At 42.6% G+C, this 19,640-nt stretch overlaps 1 long non-coding RNA gene across 1 annotated transcript in view; it reads right to left on the bottom strand.

Annotated features, from left to right (window-relative positions):
- Positions 1-5,752: 5,752 nt before the first annotated feature.
- LOC134909576 (uncharacterized) overlaps positions 5,753-19,640 on the bottom strand; it is a 38,113-nt gene continuing 24,225 nt past the window's right edge. The window contains exons 2-3 of the long non-coding RNA XR_010175975.1: positions 6,340-6,448; positions 5,753-6,251 (exon numbers count right to left, since the gene is read on the bottom strand). This is a non-coding gene — a long non-coding RNA (uncharacterized LOC134909576). The remainder of the gene's footprint in view (positions 6,252-6,339; positions 6,449-19,640) is intronic.

Here is a 19,640-nt window from a genome sequence, read left to right as displayed (position 1 = left end):
TGGAGTGGCATACCACCACAATGCTATAGCTAGCCTCCTGCTTGGCTCTATTGGTGACCTGAAGTTTGTGGTGTGTCTAGAGAGTGCTAGGGTCATTAAATCCAAGAGGTAGTGGAATGTCTGACGCAACATTCTGAAGTGACACTTTCACTGAACATCCTGCAAGTTAAGCACACTTTGCATAAAAACTTGCCCATGCTGCCATTCTCTAGCCCACAATCTTCGTTGTGTAGAGAGGTTAAGGTTGAGTATGGTGGTCACAGAAGCGGATATAAATGATTTCCTCCTGCACAGATACTGTTGGCGAAGAATGTCGGTCTCTCTCAAATACTGCAGCCTTCTCCTAACATAGCTGCTGAACAGTGGCGGATCTTGCCACGGGCAAGCAGGACTTTTGCCCGGGGCACCGCCTTCCGGAGGGCGCCGGCGCCATCCCGAGGGCGCCGCACCATGGCAAGATCCGCCACTGTCAGTGTGCGCCCCAGCAGTGTCCCCCCGCTGTGCCCCCCTCCCGCTGTGAGAAGGGAACCAGACGCTACGCGTCTGGTTTCCCTTCGTGGCGCTGGTCCTCCCCCGCTCTGAAGGGAATCAGACGCTAAGCATCTAGTTTCCCTTCATGGAGAGGACCTTTGGTGTGCGGTGCGCGATGACGTCATCGCGCACCGCACAGCATTGTGGCACAGACGCTAGGGGTCATAATTGACCTCTAGTGCCTATGCTGTGCTATGGGAGAGACGTCATGACTGACGTCTCTCCCATAGATCCAAGGAGAAGAGCGGCGCCGGTCTGCAGGGTCTGGAAACAGGAGCGGGGTATAGTAAGTATACTTTTTCTTTTTTCCTTTTCAGCCGCGCTACAAATGGGGGCGTGACTGACCACGCCCCCATACTAAGCCACGCCCCTAACTTTTGCCCGGGGCGCCACAAGGGCAAGAACCGGCCCTGCTGCTGAACAAGCTACAGAATGTGAGAAGCTCAAATATCCTCTCACAGGCTGAATCCAACAGCAGTACAGCTGAGACTATCACAAAGTCTATACAGACATGTGCTCTGTTGGCCATGATTGCTACAGAAAAGTCCATTTATAATGATCACGCTGTTTTAAGTGGGTAAACCGGATTCAGTGTGAAAGGCACCAACCCGGTAATAACACGGCTCCAAAATGCGATGTGAAAGTGGTATAGCTTGTTCAGACCTGGGTCGGATGCATGTTCAAAAGCCGGGTCTTTACCGGGTTAGCGATGTGAAAGCGGTATAAGAGTGCTCTTCGAAGATTTTTTTTTGTTTGTTTCTCCTTCTGAATTGTTTATTTCCCTTCTACACCACCAATAAACACTGTATGAAATGTATGACTTTACAGTTTTAATATTGGTTATAGAATAATTCTTGATATTATTACACTGAAACTGGTGTGGACTCAATATCGTCTTTGTACTCTTGTAGCTAGTCCACATGAAATTAGGAAAGGTATTAAAACAACTAGATTTGATAGATGCATAAAGACATAAGAGTCTGGTATTATATCCTGTTCTTGTTTTTTAAACTCACAAGATAAAATGTGCAAAATAGACTTATTTCTTACAATTCATACATTGATTTAAGTTATGTTTTATCTATTAGTCACAAGGGTTTTCTGATTACCCCCAATATTTAAGGAAAGAACAAACACAACAGTGGCGTAACAAAGGTAGAACCCTCGGCACTGGGGAGAGGGTGCCACCAGCCCCAGTGCAAAATCACTAGACCACCACTTTATGGGGCCACTCGGGCTGCCTATGTGCGGTTTTCCGAGGCAGTGTGTTTACTTAATCAGATGGAGGACATTGAAGTAGTAGTAGCTGCTGCCTCGTACCGCACCTCCTGGCTCGCACTGTGTTCTGCAGCCATCCTTCCCAGCTGCATACTGCAAGTAACTCACTGTTGATCTCACTGACAGCTGGGCATCCTCATTCCTTCACCGATCTGCTGGCAGCTGATTATGGGCCTGTTTCAGAGGTACACATAGTTGCATGTGATGTGCAGTTACATGCACAGCTGTGAAGTTGCTCATAATTTACTTGTGAAAATAATATGCTAATGTCTCATTGTCTTTTTGTGCACAAAGACAACTACTGCCGGGTTCTCACATCCGCTGCTCACGTTCCTAAGCGGAAAATTCCATTGCACCATCGGAACTCTGAGCAAGCCTACACTGTATCAGACAGAGTGTCTCCCAACATCGGGACCTCTCCGGCTACTAGCTGATTAGGGTATGCCCATAAAATGGTCCCCACAGTATCAGACATCAACATTGCGTGCTCCTGTGAATTAGGCCCAAAGTTCTACACTGCCTCCATTGGCAGACAGCACTCTAAAGACCTACTCTGCAAGCATCAGCAATCCTGAGAACTCTGGTGTTCCTGGGCCTACCCATGCTAGGAATAAAGGGAAATTAAGCAGGAAATAGGAAAACCAAAAGGAAAATGGAAAAACAAGAATAAGAGGTACAGAAATGTCTCTATCCTCTCCCTGTTTCTCACACAGAGTGGTCTCTTGTTTCTTCACCCACTGTTCCATCTTCCTCTCCATGCCTCATTTCCATGTCTCCCTTGTCTGGTCACTACCAGTCTGTCCCTTCCCCTGGTCTCACCATTGCTGAATAAAGCAAGCCAAGAAGTCAGGCAGCCTCTACGTATATGGACGAGGAGTGACAGCAGCAGTGTAGAGGCTGGTCCTGGGAAATAGAAGTCCGCCTTGCCTTGAATATGATGCATGAATTGTGCTCCACACTGCAGGGAAAGGAAAGCCAAGAGGGACAGGAAGATGCCGCCGTTGTCTCTCTCCCTCATGCTCTTCTGTTCTCTCACTCTTTCTCCCACACTCTCTTCTTGTTCTCCCTCTCCCCCCACTTTCTTCTGTTCTCTCACACCTTTCTCTCTTCCTGTTCTTTCACCTCCTTATCTTTCTGTTTTCTTGCTCTCTCTTATCTGCTTTCTCTCACCCCTCTTCTTGTTCTTTCTCACCACTCTCTCTTCCTGTTCTCTCTCTCTACCCCACCCATCTCTTCTGTTCTCTCTCTCAGTAGTACAGATAACCAGCTGTCTGTCATCACAGCACAGCTAAGGGGATCCGCTTCATTTGGGGGGAGTGGATAGACGGGCAGTGAGGATAGGGAAGGGAGATTATGGGGAGGCATCCCTTTGACCACTACTCATTGTACTCTGTTATCCAGCCAATTACCTATACATGTACAAATAGTATATCCTAGGCCAAGTTCCCTTAATTTGATGATTAGTCTCCTGTGAGGCACTATATCAAAGACTTTTGCAAAATCTAAATACACTACATCCACTGCTTTTCCCTGATCAAGATTCTCGCTCACTTCCTCGTAGAAGCTAATTAGGTTAGTTTGACATGATCTGTTCCTTACAAACCCATGCTGACTTTTGCTAATAATCTTATTTACCTGCAGATAATCCCCTATGCTATCCCTCAAAATTCCTTCAAATATTTTACCCACTATAGAGGTTAAACTAACTGGTCTATAGTTACCAGGATTATTTTTAAATAAAGGCACTACCTCAGCTATGCGCCAATCCTTTGGTACTATGCCTGATGTAATTGAATTATGGAAAATCAAGTATAGGGGTTTTGCTAGCTGCGACCTAAGCTCCATAATAACCCTCGGATGAAAACTATCTGGACCTGGAGATTTATTAATCTTTATGTTGCTCAGTCTCTCCAGGGGCAATATTTACTAATATTCGTGTTTGAGTCAGTTTGTGTAGTGTTTAAACTCGTTTTGTATCGGGTGCATTTTCATGCAACTTTTTGAAACTATATACGCAAAGTTACGAAGCAGTCGACTTTATGGTTTTCGTGTTTTCCGATGTCGATGCCAGTCGTTTTTTTTTGGACCATTCTCGGCCGTCATTGTCATTTGCGTACGTCTTTTGGTTGTTTTTACCGGTATTTTTTCTAAGTTAAACGTGGCAGGGTTTTTTTAAGACCCCGGCCGCATTTTCACTTTTAGTTTTGTTTTTCATCCCCGTTCGTGATTGGTTGTGTTTCAGTTGTAGGAGTGTCTGTGCGCAACCATATAAATATGCCCCAAACCGTCCGCACCTCATGGGTTTAGTTAGTGGTGAGGAGGAGGGAGGTTGTGCTGTGGAGGTAGGTGAATTTGTGGTTTGGTGAGGAGTGTTGGTAGCGATTTCTGAGTGTGGTATTGTGTTTGAAAGTCGTCTTGTCATTCTTGTAGTCTTGTTTTTTGCGGTTTTGTCTCATTTTTTGTCCAAGTTATTTTTCTTTATAGTCCCTTGTCAGTGTGTGTGTGTGTGTGTGTGGGTGTGTGGGTGTGTGGGTGTGTGGGTGTTTGTGTGTGATTTGTGTAGTGGTAGTGGAGGAGTGTGTTGTTTGTCTATTTTTTTTCTGTGTAAAGTGTTTAGACACACAATTATGTGTGACTCAGAGGTGGGTGAGGTGGAGGGTGTGAGTGAGGGGGAGGAGGTCGGTCAGGTGGAGGAGGTGAGTGTTAGTGAGGTTAGTGAGGTGGAGGAGGTGGGTGAGGTTGCTGCAGCAGCCTCAAGTGACAGTGATAGTGACAGTCAGACAGCTCCGCAGCCACGCACCACTACTAAGACTGGGCGGAATGTAAAGTTTAGTTTTGCTGAAAATGTGACATTGGTGCGTGAGCTGATGAAGTATCAACGGCAGCTATTTGGGCCTGAGTGCGCCAAGGTGCCAACACGGAGGAAGACGGTGTTGTGGGCGAAAGTTGTTGCTGCTGTCAATAGTGAGGGGGTGGTCAAGCGGACGGAGGACACGTGCCGCAAATGGTACTATGACATAAAGCGACGTGTCAAGTCCAAAATGGCCAAGGAGGCGAAGTCGGCTCGAAAAACCGGTGGTGGGCAGCCCTATATTGCAAGATATCCGGAGTATGAGGAGCCCATGCGGAGTGTAATACCTCCTGAAGTAGACTCTGCAACCCATGTCCGGGATTCAGATGGGCCCAGGAAGAATGGTGAGCATGTGTATTTGCATTAAAATTCTATGACCTTATTTTTTTATTTTTTTTAAATGTGTGTCATGTCACGTTGCATATTACTCCCATCTTCAAGTGTGTGTCAGCAAATACATTGTTTTGGGTAATGTTTTATACAAAAGCCAATGTAACATCTTACTTTATTGTATGTCATGTGTTTTTTTCCAGTATATTTTGCAAGTGTAGTTTGGACTTGGTGTGTCATTGAATTGTCCTGCAATAATGTTTTCCTTTTGGACATTTTTTTTTTTAATTTGGACTATGTTTTATATTTAGGTTATCCATGTGCAATGTTTCAAAAACAGTGGTTGTCATGTTAGAGGCTGGAGTAGTGGAAAGTGGTTTGGAAACCACTTACATGTGTAATGTCATTATTACAGAATGTAATATTTTTTATAAAAAAAAACACTATTTGTTTGTTCAGTTTGAGTTTGTATTTGTACCGTGAGACAACACTGCAGTGTAATTTTTTAATTTGTGTTTTTTTTTTGTTTGGCTCATATAGTGGTAATGTGTGTTTGGAGTGCCACATCACAGAGCAATTTATATATTGCATCTGTAATATTTTTCCTTTCATTACAAAATGAAGATGTGTGTGTTTTTGGTAGTTAATGTAAGTATTTTTACTTGTGGCCTATGTCAGTGTCCTGTACATGTTTTCCTGTGTTGAACTTTCCATAGTGCATATGGCTATTGGACAATGTTTATTGTTTTATGTAGTGGTTATTTTGTTTCCGGTCCTTATGTTTTTCATAAAAATAAAGCAAGCATTTCTTAAATAATAACTGTTTATAAGCATAATGGGTGGATGTATCAACAATAGCATGTATACATGAGGTTTTTTTTTTACAGTGTTTGAAAAAAGCAGTACTACTCGTCCTCCAGTAACTCCCATCACATCTGATGATGATGATGCTGCGGAAGCAGGTAAAGTGTCCATTGTAGTATAGGGTATGTTTTTAAAAGAATGGCCATAACAAAATTTCACTTTTATTAATAGGTCCATCAAAAGAAGTCTGGAGCAGCAGAAGTGGGACTTCTGTAAGACATCACCACAAAAAAACCTGTGGCAGCAAAGAAAGCAAGGTCTGATGTCCAGGGCCAACCACAGCAGGCTACCCCGCCACAAAGATTATCGACAGTATGTTCGGTCCCCCCACTCCAAATTTTGGACACACCTCCAAGACATCATCCGCACTCCACTCATCTTGATTGTGAGTATCAAACTGAAATAAATGTAAACAATTTTAGATCGTAATCAAACTTTTTCTTAACCGCATTAAGTCAAAACACATCAAAAACGTATATACTTACCGAAGTAAGTAAAACACGAAATGGAATCCAAGCAAAATGGCCTTGTCCACATCCAGTAAAGATATATATGTCCACTTGAGCCATACAGTAGCACACTGTGTGTAAGATGCTGCAACAGAAACTCATGTTTAATTTTTGCAAATAGTAAGGTTGTTTATCAAATTTTCACATGTGTGTTTGAGCTCACATTGCCAAATACATATAAAAACATTACTATGTTTGTTTTAGAAAAGCTATAAGGTAACACATTATGGATTACAATGTGTTTTTATGGTGGAGTATGTCTGATCTACAATAAAACTAAAGTGTTTGCTTTCACAATTAAGTAACCAGACACATTTGCCACAAACAGGCATATGTATGTATTTAAGTTATGAGTGATGATGTTGCTAGGCCGAATATCTGAAAGCAACAGTGAATGACATGTGTTCCATGTGTAGTGATTTGTTTTCATTTATCAAACATATGGATAGCTAATGGTAAATTTTTCGAAATTTCAGCTTCTAGTCCTGGTAACAGCATCCCTCCACAACAACAGCAACACAGTGACATGGAGGAGACAATCATCTTAGAAATGCAGCCATTAAGCCAAGGAATCAGCCCCCCAGCACCTGTGAGTACACCACCACAGCAAAGCACACCACCACCACCACCACCACCACCACAACACAGCCCAACAACACCAGTAACACAAGGCCCTGATCAGGTGTTTTGGACCATTTGGGCTAGACAGCAGGCCACTAATGAAGATTGCCTGCATAGGCAGACACAAATGTTTGCAAGCCTACCATGTCACCTCAGAAGAATAACCAGAAATATGAGTAGACAAAATGAACAAACAACCAGAATTGGCAATACCATGGATCTCATGCATACAGACATTACACAGGTCATGGGCAACTTACAGCGCATAATGGAAGAACAGCACAGACTAATGGAAGAACAGCACAGACAACAGCAAAGTTATATGAACATTTTTCAAAACAATCAAAAGATTCATGAAAGTTTATTCCGAATTGTAGACAATCAAAATGCTGCTACACGTGAACTCAATGCCACCCTCACTAACCTGAATTAAACACTCAGATCCATGCACCAACAGCAAACAAGCAGCAGTTCTGGTACGACTACTCCAAATATCACGCCAGTCTCATCACCACCAAGACGCTCCACCAGAGCACGACAACATGACAGTGCTAAAGGCAAAGGGCAGGACAAGCAGGCACCCAAAATTTTTTAAAACAAAACAAACAAATTTTACATTTCTGAGAAGTAATTCAAAATAGTTAGTAAGTGTATGTTTGGCAAAATATATATAACACTTAGCTCCTTGACAATTTATACAACATCATTAATTATAAGTGGTACAAACAACAGCATAAAATTTGTACGCACATTTATTATTTACCATCTTTGGGTTTTTTTTGGAGGAGGGAAATGTTGTTGGAGCTGCACATACATGTTAGCAGGAAGTAACCAGACCACTTGATTTTTTTCTAATCATTACTCTTTCTAAATTCCAATCATTCTCCTATCCTGCACACACAATCATTGCCAGGCAGCCACATACATGTTAGCAGGAAGTAACCAGACCACTTGATTTTTTTCTAATCATTACTCTTTCTAGATTCCAATCATTCTCATATCCTGCAGCCAATCCAAATTACAATGTGATTGTTAACTATTTTACCTTTCTTCTCTATACAACATTACAAGAATAACACAATTGAGTTGCGTAAAAAGCTTTTAATATGTTGTCATTGAATTGAGATAATTCATTGCCAAAATGAATGTCATTATTGTTGGGCCATGTTTGTGTGCGTTAAAAATGAGTAATAATGTTATTACACATGATGCAGAAACCAAAAATAAGACATTTTTAACCAAAAAACAAATAATGTGTATAATAATGTATATATGTGTCAAACTGTGTATTTACTTACAAATCAGCAAGTTTACTGCAGCAAACATTACAAAATAAATTATTTTCGATTAGAGTAAGTTTGTGTCCCTTAAATATGATGGAGCATCACACATAGGGACACATGTATTCCTCAAGGCTAACATATTATATGTTGAGGACTGTTTATTTAGAACACAGGTTCTCAAACTGGGCCCTCAGGACCCCACACAGTGCATGTTTTGCAGGTCTCCTCACAGAATCACAAGTGACATAATTAGCTCCACCTGTAAACCTTTTAAAATGTGCATGTGAGTCATTCATACACCTGTGCTTCTACTGGGTTACATGCAAAACATGCACTGTGTGGGGTCCTGAGGGCCCAGTTTGAGAACCTGTGCATTAGGACGTTACACACAATCATAAAGTAAAATACTAAATAAATTACTATGTGGATTATGTGTGCTTGTAATAAATTATCAGTGCAAGTTTACGAACACTTATCCAGACGTAATGCTTGCCATTCATAATCTGTTGTTTTGATTTATAAAATAAACACAATACACATGCGACATTTGTTTTGCATAAAGCGAGGGTATGTTTGTATGTCTCAAGGAGACAGACACATTCTAAGTAATGGTTTTTACAATAAAAATGGGCCAACATCTATTTATGATTACACAACAAATGAAATAAGCAAACCAAAGTTATCTTAGAAATAGCGAGTGATGAGCTCTTGCCTAACCTGCCTCCCTACATCTGTACTCCAAGTATCACCAGATGTCTCTAATTCCTCTGCTTGCTGGCTGCTTTCTTCATCCTCCTCCTTCTCAACATGTGGCAGATGTTGTTGCAAACACATGTTATGAAGAAAGCAGCAGCAGAACACAATTTGAGTCACCTTCGAGGGACTATACGACAAAAGGCCACCAGACTTATCCAGACACCGAAACCTAGATTTCAGCACACCAAAACATCTTTCTATCACATTCCACGTGGACTTATGTGCATGATTGTAATTGTGTTCAGCAGGGGTATCAGGTCGGGACAATGGAGTTAGAAGCCAAGAGAAACAGCCATATCCTCCATCACCTAAAAGACAGATATAGTAACGTGATTCATGTTAAGATACAGCAACACATAAGTAACACACTGTGGGGCAGATGTATTAACCTGTAGAAGGCATAAGGAAGTGATAAACCAGTGATATGTGCAAGGTAATAAAGGCAGCGGACAATCTGTTGCTAAATGTTCATTTACATATTGGAGCTGATAGGCTGGTGCCTTTATCACCTTGCACATATCACTGGTTTCTCACTTCCTTATGCCTTCTACAGGTTAATACATCTGCCCCTGTATTTGGACAAAGTATACGCAGGCCTACACATATCAAATTACATACCCAGCAGCTTATCCATCTGGAATTTGTCCGTCCTCAAACTTATCAAAGAGGGATACTGACTGAGGATGAAGGAGTCATGGCAGCCCCCAGGGTAACCAGCAACAACACTCATTATTTTGAGATTTGTATCACAAACCACCTGCACATTTGTGGAGTGTTCTAGATGGCGATTAGTATATATGTGCTGCCTGCCCCTAGGTGGCCTCAGCTGAATGTGTGTGAAATCTATGGCTCCAAGCACATTGGGCATGCCAGCCAGCTCATAGAAATCTACCCTGACGGCATGCCACTGAGACTCCTGGGTAGGGAAGCAGATTGAGGCATCGATGTGGGGCTGCAAAACAGCCAACACCTGTTTGTATATTTGAAAGAACAATAAACATGAGATTTTAGGACAGAACTGTCCACCGAGAAAAAAAAAAAAAAAAGAAGAGGTAGTTAGGTATACATCACCTGTGTTAAGATTCTCGAAAATGAGGGCTGTGAGATTCCTATGACTTCCACAGACACAGCCTGAAAGCTGCCAGTAGCCATAAAGTGCAACACAGCCAGGAGTTTGTGCAGGCCTGAGACAGAGCGAGAGCGTGCTGTCTCAGGGTCTAGGCCCAGTTTGACAAGGTCATACAGATGGAAAATGTTGTTACGATTTAGACGGAACATATGTATGACCATATCATCGGACGATGCGTTCAAGTTTAAACGCCCCCTAAAAAACGAGGCCTGCGCAGCCTCCGCGGAACCTGTACAACCTGCTGACCATGTTCAGTTTGTTGGCCCTGGTTACTTACAGGCTGATGTCTGAGTCTGAGGAATCCCACAGCACACAAAATATCACTGGTCCACAGTCCTGCTGCCATTTCTGAGTGTAGGTGGATTGAATTGGGCCTAACATCCTTTTATAGGCATCCGTATTCAGGTGTGATTGATTTTTGAGTTGCAACACATGTAAACACGCCTGAAAAAAGCAGGTCTATTTTTTTGCCGCTTTTTTTAACGATTCGCAAAAAAATACGATACGCATTTGAGCACTCAGAGACTAACACCCATATACGAATGAATAGTGAATTCCCGTATTGTATGAAATAACAGCCGCGTTTGACCGATGGTCTATTCATTCGTATTTATGAACTTTGCAAATCAAACCATTACGAATAGTCCAAACACTGCCGAGATTGGTGCTTAGTGAACTCCCGGATTGGGACTTAGAAAAAAAAACACAAATCGGGCAAACTCGGATTTTTAGTAAATATTGGCCCAGGACTACTTCCTCACTTAAACAAGCATCAAGCCAAGAGTCATTACCTTCACTATCGTTATGCAATACTTTCACCGTCTGATCCTCCCTGGTGAATATGAAGTGGGAAAAAATTGTTCAGTATTTCAGCTTTTATTTTATCATTGTTTATCAAAGCTCCCAATTCATCTTTTAATGGGCCTACATTCTCTTTCTTTAACCCTTTACTGTTTATGTATTTATAAAAAATTTTAGGATTGGTTTTACTCCCTATAGTGATTTGCTTTTCATTTATAATTTTTGCTGCCCTTATTACTTTTTTGCATTTTTTATTACATTCCTTGTAATGCTGGAAAGACTCCTCCCCTTCATTAGATTTAAATTTTTTGAAAGCATGCCTCTTTTTAGCCATTGCTTCTTTGACCTCCTTATTAAGCCACATTGGCTTGTGTTTAGTACTACTGCGTTTACTGCTCATGGGAATGAATTTGTGAATATTGCTACCAAGCAACCCTTTTAAAGCAACCCACATTTCCATTGTGTCTTTCCCACGAAACAAAACTTTCCAGTCAATGTCGTTTAGTGCCTGTCTCAGCATATTGAAGTTTGCTTTTCTAAAGTTAAATGTTTTAGTTGTTCCCTTATAGTTATGTTTCTTGAAACTGATTTCGAATGTGATCATATAGTGGTCACTGTTTCCGAAGGTCTCCCCAACTTTAGTGTTTTATAAAATGTCCACATTATTGGTAATAACTAGGTCCAGAATAGTTTTACCTGTAACTAATCAACTCTTTTGGATATCAGTATCATCTGGACGTAGATGATACTCAAATCTACCTATCCTCCCCAGATTTGTCACCATCTGTATTGGTCAGGGTCACTGAATGCCTTTCTGCTGTTTCATCTTGGATGTCATCTCGCCACCTCAAACTTAATATTTCCAAAACATAGCTACTTATATTTCCACCGGCCAATAGTAGTTACCAACCTGATATCTCTATCACTGTTGAGAACTCAACAATCAATCCTACCCCACAAGCTTGCTGCCTAGGTGTCATACTTGACTCAGAACTGTCCTTTGCTCCCCACATCTGTCTCAAGATCATGTTACATGCATCTAAAAAACATATCCAAAATACGACCATACCTTACACAAGACACTGCAAAAACTCTAATCCATGCTCTTATGGGGGTAATTCTGAGTTGATCGCAGCAGCAAATTTGTTAGCAGTTGGGCAAAACCATGTGTACTGCAGGGGGGGGGAGCAGATATAACATGTGCAGAGAGAGTTAGATTTGGGTGGGGTGTATTCAAACTGAAATCTAAATTGCAGTGTAAAATTAAAGCAGCCAGTGTTTACCCTGCACAGAAACAAAATAACCCACCCAAATCTAACTCTCTCTGTAAATGTTATATCTGTCACCCCCTGTGATGTTAGTGTATTAGAATGCTTAATATTTGTAGACACTCCCTTACTAACATGTGTAATCCTGAATCTTCAGTGATGGTCCCTGGGACCAGGGGGATGCTGGGAAGTGGGTGGTCCAGTGTGCAGTGTACCTGGAGTTGGTGATAGAATAAACAGCACAGCAGTGAACTCACATGTCTCTGTGTTCTGATGACTGGATTTACAAACATATGAACAAAACATGGTGTCAGAAGAAGTTTAACTTGGACTGCTAGTGCTCTCAGAGTGTGAAAGAATCTTGCAGAAGTCTGTAAGGCTGTGATACTCAGTGTCTGCAAAGCCTGCCGTGTGCTGCTATCTTCAAACAGTGAGTAACCATGGATAAACTAGCTCCTCCAACCGGCATGCTGATGTCTGGTAACTTGTCTGAAAACTGGAAAAGATTTAAGCAAAGGTTTCATATATATCTTGCTGCATGAGGAGCTGATTCAGAGGCTGACAAAACGAATGCATCCATTTTCCTCCATGTGATAGGAGAGGATGTGCTGGACATTTATAATAGTTTTCAGTTTGCTGAGGGGCAGCATATGGTGCTATCTTCTATAGTGCAAAAGTTTGAAGATTTACTTTGTGCCAAGGAAAAATGTGACATATGAAAGATATAAGTTTTTCACATGTGATCAGAAGTCTGTAGATGGATTTGATCAGTATGTTACAGAGCTGCAATCACTCAGAAAAACCTGTGAGTTTGGTGATTTAAAGGATTCACTGATTAGAGATCGTATTGTCTGTGGAATACCTGATAATGGACTCAGAGAGAGACTGCTGAGAGAGCAAGACCTAACACTAGACATGGCAGTGACTATGTGTAGATCTGCAGAAATAACTAGATTTCAAGCCAAAATGTTACACAAGGAAGTTGATTTTAATGTCCATGTAGTGCAGAAAACAGAGCCATGCAAACCTCCATTCTCAAGAATGAAGCAGTCTAAGCCACAGTCTAATAAGGAAATGTGTAGTAGATGTGGAAATGCTCACAATCCTAAAATGTGCCCTGCTTATGGTAAAACCTGCATGAAATGTGGTAGACTTAATCACTTTGCCAAATGCTGTAAAATTAAAAGTAAAACAACCAAAGTGCATGCTGTTAAACAAACAGATGAATTCTTTGTGGATTGCATTGAACTTTGCAGTGCAGATAAGAAAGAATGGATTGTCCCTTTAACTGTGAACGAGATTGTCATTCCCTTTAAGCTTGATACTGGCGCGCAGGTGAATTTAATATCATTTCAAGACTATAAGACTTTTAGAGTAAAACCTAAAATTCATCCAGCCAAAGTGAAAGTTACAGGGTACACTGGGGAGGAAATTCCTGTGAAAGGTACATGCTTAGTGACACTGAAATATAAGGGACAACAGTTTAAAACATCTCTACTGATTGTGGATAAAAATGTGCAACCGATTCTAGGATTAAGTTCCTGTGAGGAACTAAGCTTGCTAAAGAAAGTTTTTATGGTGACATCACAAGTAGAAGATGACTGCAAATCAATGTTTACAGAATACAGAGACTTGTTTGAAGGTCTAGGTTGTTTGCCTGGAGAGCATAAAATAAATATAGTCATGCAAGTTTCTTCAGTGATACACCTCTGTAGAAAAGTGCCGTTTGCGCTGAGAGATAAACTGAAACAAGAGTTAAATCGCATGGAAGCCTTGGGTGTGATACAGAAAGTTGATGAGCCTACTGAATGGGTAAGCTCCTTAGTAATTGTTGAAAAGAAAAATGGACAACTCAGAATATGTCTAGACCCCAGAGATTTAAACAAAGCTATTAAAAGAGAACATTTCAAACTACCAACCAGAGATGAAATCATGTCGCAATTTGCGGGAGAAAAACGGTTCAGTAAATTGGACGCATCTTTAGGATTCTGGCAAATGAAGCTAGATGAGGCCAGCTCAAAGCTTTGTACATTTAATACACCAGAAGGTCGATACAGATTTCTTAGACTACCATATGGAATTTTGTCTGCTCCAGAAGTATATCACAAAAAGATACACATGATTTTGAACATATTCCAGGTGTTGAAACAATGATGGATGACATTATTGTCTGGGGATCTACAAAGGAAGAACATGATTCTAGATTGAGACAAGTAATGGAACTTGTCAAGAAAGTGAATCTAAAGCTAAACAAGGACAAATGTGAATTTGGCGTGAATACACTAACCTTGATGGGCGACGTGGTCTCGGATCAAGGTGTAAAACCAGACCCAAGGAAAATATCAGCCATAGTGAACATGGAACGTCCCAACAACAAAGACAACGTCAGAAGATTCCTAGGAATGATTACTTACTTAGGAAAGTTTATTTCTCAACTGTCTGAACTAACAGCCTCTCTTAGATGGTTGTTGGACAAAGATAACGAGAGGATGTGGTCACATGAACAAGAAGAAAGTTGGCAAAACTTGAAACAGATCATTACAGAGCAACCAGTGCTAAAATTCTTTGATCCTGCGAAAAGAATAAGAATTTCATCAGATGCTTCCCAATTTGGCCTAGGCTCAGTGCTGTTACAAGAACATGAGGATACATGGCAACCAGTAATCTATGCATCAAGAGCACTGACAAGTGCTGAAACAAGGTATGCTCAGATAGAAAAAGAACTTCTAGTGATCACATATGCATGTGAGCGATATCATCAGTTTGTGTATGGTCAAACATTTACAGTGGAAACTGACCACAAGCCATTGGTAGCTATCATGACTAAATCATTACATGACTGTCCCTTGAGAATTCAACGAATGCTTATCAGACTACAGAAATATGATGTACACTTGCTGTACTGTCCCGGCAAATACATGTACATTGCTGATACACTTTCTCGTGCTGTGGACAAAAGTGAAGATTCCAAAAGTCTGATGGATGAAGAGATAGAAGCCTATGTTAATTTGATCGTATCTTCTCTACCAGTGTCTCTTGCAAGATAAGAACAGATTAGGAAAGAAACTGAGACAGATGACACAATGAAAGTGTTGAAAGATATCATTCTGAAAGGTTGGCCAACAGAAAAACATGCGTGCCCGCTGTCTATCCATGATTAGTGGATGTACCGCAGTGACTTTACAGTTGTCGATGGTATTATTTACAAAGGCAATAGGTTTGTAATACCTACACGACTAAGAAAAACTATGCTGTGCAAGATACATGAAGGCCACTTAGGAGAAGAAAAATGTAAGCGGAGAGCGCGTGAAGTTATGTATTGGCCAAGAATGAACCAATACATAGCACAGACTACAGCTACATGTGAATTATGTCTTACGTATAGACCAAAACAACAAGTCGAGCCACTGAGTCCTCACGCAGTGCCAGAGAGACTGTACCAGAAAGTTGGCGCAAATTTGTTTGATTGTAATGGGAAAACGTACATTGTCGTGACTGATTATTACTCTAACTATATGGAAACGGGGCCTGGACTGCACACCCTAGCTTATTATAATGGGATGTGCTACCTTGCTGGGACTAAGTACTGTAATACTACAACATAGGAAAAAGGGTGCAGGTGCACCATACACCATTAAGATTATTATAACCATAATATAATATTTGAGGTTCTTGGCATATATTGGCCAGTATATGAGCCTGCCCACCTGCTTCACGGTGACCTCATCGGACAGGTCCCTAACACTATAGGGGTTCACCTCCGGGACACAGAGCACCCCCAGACCACCCCAGCCAAACCACCCCAGGGCATCACACAGAAAAAAGGATAGGAGTGAAAGATCAGTGTTAAGCAAATGAAAGAGGCTGCTGAATGTAAAAGAAAAGAAGAGGATAGCAGTAAAGTGTTAGAATGTGAAGTTTAGCTGAGCAGTGTTAGAAGTGTAAAAAATATGTGAAAAAAATAAGAATTTACTTACCGATAATTCTATTTCTCGGAGTCCGTAGTGGATGCTGGGGTTCCTGAAAGGACCATGGGGAATAGCGGCTCCGCAGGAGACAGGGCACAAAAAGTAAAGCTTTCCGATCAGGTGGTGTGCACTGGCTCCTCCCCCTATGACCCTCCTCCAGACTCCAGTTAGGTACTGTGCCCGGACGAGCGTACACAATAAGGGAGGAATTTTGAATCCCGGGTAAGACTCATACCAGCCACACCAATCACACTGTACAACCTGTGATCTGAACCCAGTTAACAGTATGATAACAGCGGAGCCTCTGAAAAGATGGCTCACAACAACAACAATAACCCGATTTAGTTAGCAATAACTATGTACAAGTATTGCAGATAATCCGCACTTGGGATGGGCGCCCAGCATCCACTACGGACTCCGAGAAATAGAATTATCGGTAAGTAAATTCTTATTTTCTCTATCGTCCTTGTGGATGCTGGGGTTCCTGAAAGGACCATGGGGATTATACCAAAGCTCCCAAACGGGCGGGAGAGTGCGGATGACTCTGCAGCACCGAATGAGAGAACTCCAGGTCCTCTTTTGCCAGGGTATCAAATTTGTAGAATTTTACAAACGTGTTCTCCCCCGACCACGTAGCTGCTCGGCAAAGTTGTAATGCCGAGACCCCTCGGGCAGCCGCCCAAGATGAGCCCACCTTCCTTGTGGAATGGGCCTTAACAGATTTAGACTGTGGCAGGCCTGCCACAGAATGTGCAAGTTGAATTGTGCTACCAATCCCACGAGCAATCGACTGCTTAGAAGCAGAAGCACCCAGCATTGTTGGGTGCATACAGGATAAACAGCAAGTCAGATTTCCTGACTCCAGCCAACCTGGAAACTATATTTTCAGGGCCCTGATAACATCCAGCAACTTGGAGTCCTCCAAGTCCCTAGTAGCCGCAGGTACCACAATAAGCTGGTTCAGGTGAAACGCTGACACCACCTTAAGGAGAAACTGGGGACGAGTCCGCAGCTTTGCTCTGTCCGAATGGACAATCAGATATGGCTTTGTGAGATAAAGCCGCCAATTCTGACACTCGCCTGGCCGAGGCCAGGACCAACAGCATGGTCATTTTCCATGTGAGATATATCAAATCCACAGATTTGAGTTGTTTAAACCAATGTGATTTTTTAGGAATCCCAAAACTACGTTGAGATCGCCCAGTGCCACTGGAGACATCAAAGGGGCTGTATATGCAGTACTCCCTTAACAACTTCTGGACTTCAGGAACTGAAGCCAATTTCTTTCTGGAAGAAAATCAACAGGCCAAAATTTGAACCTTAATGGACCCAATTTGAGACCCATAGACACTCCTGTTTGCAGGAAATGTAGAAATTAACCTAGTTGAAATTCTTCCGTGGAGCCTTCCTGGACTCACACCCTGGCACATATTTTCACCTAAGTGGTGATAATGTTGTGCGGTCACCTCCTTCCTGGCTCTGACCAGGGTAGGGATGACCTCTTCCGGAATGCCTCTTTCCCTTAGGATCCGGCGTTCACCCGCCTTGGCGTCAACGCAGTTGCGGTAAGTCCCGGAACAGACACGGTTCTTGCCGAATCAAGACCCTTCTTAGTATCTCTTGAAGTTCCGGGAACCAAGTCCTTCTTGGCCAAACCGGAGCCACGAGTATAGTTCTTACTCCTCTCCTTCCTATCATTTTCAATACATTGGGTATGAAAAGCAGAGGATGGAACACATACACCGACTGGTACACCGACGGTGTTACCAGAGCGTCCCAGCTATTGCCTGAGTGTCTCTTGACCTGGCGCTTCAGGTGGGACGCCATCATAACCACCTTTGGTCTTTCCCAACGGTTTACAATCATGTGGAAACTTCCAGATTAAGTTTCCACTTTTCCGGGTGGAATTCATTTATGCTGAGGAAATCTTCCCAGTTGCCCACTCCCGGAATGAACACTGCTGACAGTGTTATCACATGATTTTCCGCCCAGCGAAGAATCTGTCATTGCCCTCCTGCTTCTTGTGTCGCCCCGTCTGATAACGTGGGCGACCGCCATGATGATGTCCTACTGGATCAGCACCGGTTGACTTTGAAGCAGGAGTCTTCCTAGGCTCAGAGCATTGTAAATTGCCCTTAGCTCCAGTATATTCATGTGGAGAGAAGTCTCCAGACTTGACCACACTTCCTTGGAAATTTTTTCCCTGTGTGACTACTCCCCAGCCTCTCAGGCTGGTATCCGTGGTCCCCAGAACACAGTCCTGAATGCTGAGTGTGCTGCCCTCTAAAAGATGAGCACTCTGCAGCCCCCACAGAAGAGACACCCTTGTCCTTGGAGACAGGATTATCCGCTGATGCATCTGAAAATGCGATCCGGACCATTCGTCCAGCAAATCCCCTGAGATCTGCCGAATGGAATCGCTTCGTAAGAAGCCACCATTTTTCCCAGGACTCCTGTGCATTGATGCACTGATACTTGGCCTGGTTTTAGGAGGTTTCTGACTAGGTCGAATAACTCCTTGGCTTTTTCCTCCCGGAGGAACACCTTTTTCTGGACTATGCCCAGAATCATTCCTAGGAACAGCAGACGTATCGTCGGAAAACAGCTGCGATTCTTGGAATATTTAGAATCCAGTCGTGCTGTCGTAGAACTACTTTAGATAGTGCTCTTCCGACCTCCAACTGTTCTCTGGAACTTGCCCTTTTCAGGATATCGTCCAAGTAAGGGATAATTTAGATGCCTTTTTTCTTTGAAGAAACATCTTTTCGGCCATTACCTTGGTAAAAGGCCCGGGGTGCCGTGGATAATTCAAACGGCATCGTCTGAAACTGATATTGACAGTTCTGTACCACGAACCAGAGGTACCCTTGTTGAGAAGGGCAAATTTGGACATGGAGGTAATCCTTGATGTCCAGGGACACCATATAGTCCCCTTTTTTCCGGTTCGCTATCACTGCTCTGAGTGACTCCATCTCGATTTGAACCTTTTATGTAAGTGTTCAAAGATTTCAGTTTAGACTATGTCTCACCAAGCCGTCTGGCGTCAGTACCACAATATAGTGTGGAAAAATAATACCCTTTTCCTTGTTGTAGGAGGGGTACTTTGATTATCACCTGCTGGATATACAGCTTGTGAATTGTTTCCAATGCTGCCTCCCTGTCGGAGGGAGCCGTTGGTAAAGCAGACTTCAGAAACCTGCGAGGAGAAGATGTCTCGACTCTCCAATCTGTACCCCTGGGATAATACTTGTACTATCTAGGGGTCAACCTGCGAGTGATCCCACTGCGCGCTGAGACTCTTGAGACTACCCCCCCACCTTGAGTCCGCTTGCATGGCCCCAGCGTCATGCTGAGGACTTGGCAGACGCGGTGGAGGGCTTCTTTTCCTGGGAAGGGGCTGCCTGCTGCAGTCTACTTCCCTTACCTCTATGTCTGGGCAGATATGACTGGC

This window comes from Pseudophryne corroboree, chromosome 4, assembly GCF_028390025.1.
Source record: "Pseudophryne corroboree isolate aPseCor3 chromosome 4, aPseCor3.hap2, whole genome shotgun sequence".
Taxonomy (NCBI): domain Eukaryota; kingdom Metazoa; phylum Chordata; class Amphibia; order Anura; family Myobatrachidae; genus Pseudophryne; species Pseudophryne corroboree.
The sequence above is the reverse complement of the archived record's forward strand: the minus strand, read 5'-3'. Positions and strand labels throughout refer to the sequence as shown.